The sequence below is a fragment of the Aegilops tauschii genome, chromosome 3, assembly GCF_002575655.3.
Source record: "Aegilops tauschii subsp. strangulata cultivar AL8/78 chromosome 3, Aet v6.0, whole genome shotgun sequence".
Classification (NCBI taxonomy): domain Eukaryota; kingdom Viridiplantae; phylum Streptophyta; class Magnoliopsida; order Poales; family Poaceae; genus Aegilops; species Aegilops tauschii.
The window spans coordinates 240,546,562-240,549,109 of record NC_053037.3 but is presented as its reverse complement, the minus strand read 5'-3'; the positions used below and the strand labels follow the sequence as shown (position 1 = coordinate 240,549,109).

At 55.9% G+C, this 2,548-nt stretch overlaps 1 long non-coding RNA gene across 1 annotated transcript; it reads right to left on the bottom strand.

The window, feature by feature from the left end:
* Positions 1-399: 399 nt before the first annotated feature.
* On the bottom strand, positions 400-2,136 carry LOC109770253 (uncharacterized). Its single transcript, XR_002234514.4, has 2 exons — positions 838-2,136; positions 400-760 (listed from the first exon to the last, which is right to left on the bottom strand). It is a non-coding gene; the product is annotated as an uncharacterized lncRNA (long non-coding RNA).
* Between the last annotated feature and the right edge of the window lie 412 nt (positions 2,137-2,548).

The following is a 2,548-nucleotide window of genomic DNA, read 5'->3' as shown; positions in this document are numbered from 1 at the left end:
AGTAGAGTGCACTTCACATCGGGTGTAAATGAACCACAACACTATCAAAAAGTGAACCGCATTACTTTTTTCGCTTCCGTAACAACTTTTTGCACTTATGGGATGAACAACATCATACGGCCGACCGCACTGCTTCAGACGGAAAACCTCACTGCATCCGACAAGCAAGCGCACTTCATGATTTCTCTTGTCGGACATAAATTTTTTAAGACGAGCGAGTGAATCGCGCTTCACGTCGAACATAAGTGAACCGCAGCAGTATCGAGAAGTGAACCTCATTATTTTTTTGTCATTTACATGTCATTTTTTGCACTTCACAACGGTAGGTTGTGAAAGTGCGCTGCAATGTTAGTGTGCTGCATCATACGGGAAAGTGCACTGCAATGTCATCACAGAGGATTGCACGCGATTCTTTTTGTTATTGTTTAAGACGAAAAGAAATGCATAGTCCAGTGGAGCGAACCTCTAAAAAAGTGCATAGTATAGTGGAGCGAACCTCTCAACACAATAAAACTAAACCTCTCTCTGGACAAAAGTGAACCTCTCGACACAGTTTTTTTGCATGTCCAATGTATTTTGAGGGGGAATTGAAACTTGGATACAATAGTAGTGCACTTCATTTTCATGCTATTTTGCATTGTACAGGAACATAGCCCCTCGACCGGCTACCACGCAAAACACACACATACACACAAAACCATCATGAGCACACTGTACTGCAGTGGGGATGGCATCGACAGCAACAAGTCTCGCCGGTGGACTGCAGACCCAGGGGAACTGCACTGTTACGACCAAGCCAAATCTGAAAAAGCAACAAGATTATGCCTGAACTCGCACCGCAGTTTCTTCTGTAGGGGAATTAGAGAACCACCACGCGCATAATCACCGGGGTCACGCCACACCCTGGTTACCAACGCGGCAGAGCCCGTCCTGGCCTCAGATGGAGCAGCAGGAGAAGGCGCAGCGTGGCTAGCGCCATGGATCTCACGGCGAACTGCTAAACAAAACTTAGCGAGCTTCAAAAAAATTCAAAATGAACTGCAATCAGGCAATTGCGGGCACTGCGCCACGGCGAATGAGGTCGAACAGAGAGAGGGACTCATCTGGGACCGTTGGGGGCTCTTCTCGTGCACTACGGGGGAGGAGGAGAACTAGAAAGGGGGTCAGGGCAGAGGGTGGCCGAGCCGTCGGGGGCAGATGCCCTACAGCTCGTCGCGGGAGGAGCCGAGCACTGCAATGCCCACGCAACTGCACAACAGGCCCGACGCAAACGAACTGCACGCTGACTTGGCGTGGTATCCATGGATCCGTGGCCGGGGTCACCAAACCCATCAACAACTCGTCTTTCCAACAACAACAATGAAAATGAACCTTCAAGGAGAGGATGCTCGAGGCCGGTGCTTGCTGCACCGTGGCTGACGACGAGCGAGACCGGCAGAGAGAAGTGGTGGCCGGCGAACCTGCACGAAGAGAGGTGCCCTGACCAAGCTGCACGGGGCCCGCGACCGAGCTGCACGGGGTGGGTGGCGCCCAAGTACCCAAGGATGGCGCAGATGAGGGTCTCGCCGGAGACCGCCACGAGGAGGAGAGGGCTCGTCCTCGGCTCGATCTAAACCAGGAAGGAGGAGGAGGAGGCGGGGCCACCTTCTCTGCGTGAGGCCTTGCGGGCTACGAACCGGCGATGGTGGGCCGTGTGGGGCCATGGCTGTCTGGATCCGGCGATGCTTGGCCTCGTCGGCGGTTGGGTGGGGCGCACCATGCGCGAAGAAGGTGGAGGGGTGGGGCGGCGTCTCGGGTGGTGCGCGCCGCGCCGGAGAGGGTGGGGTGGCGGCTTGGGTGGGGCGTCGGAGAAGAGATGATGGTGGTCGACGCCCACGATGCTCACGGCAGGGGCGCGGCGGCGGCCAAGGCAGGGGCGGCGTGGCGGTGGCCTAGGGAGGGCCGGCCATGGCAGATCGACTATCGGCGTGCTCCGTGGTGGGGTGGTGGGAGGGAGATAGGGCGGCGGCACGAGGGAGGGAGGTGGTGGTGTGGCGCGGTGGAGGGAGGTGGGGCGGCGGCGCGGGAGAGGGAGGTGGTGGTGCGGCATAGTGGAAGGAGGCGATGGTGCGGCGTGGTGGAGGGAGATGGCGCGGCAAAAGGAGGTGGAGGGATTGGGGTCCTGGTCATGCGGGAGGTGGGTTGGGGTGGTGCGGGGCTGCGGGCACTGGCCGGGGACGGGTTGACCAGGGGTAGAAAGTAGGATAAGGTGGGAAGTGGTGGTGGGTGTGGGTGGTTCTGATGCGGTTCGGTTGAGTGGTGCGGGACGGTGCTGAAGTGTTAGTAGAATAAGGCGAGGTGTTAGCAGAATAAGGTCTTAAGGGGTGTTATCATAATAGACCCACCCTATAGGAAGTATTAGACCCAACTTTTAAATCATGAAGACAAGGCAAGGCAAGGAAATGTTGAAGACAAACCAACTTTTAAGATAATGCAACATGACACCAAACGAAAATCTTCAAGAAAGGTTGGTGTTGGCGTTACCCACCCTATAGGAAGTATTAGACCC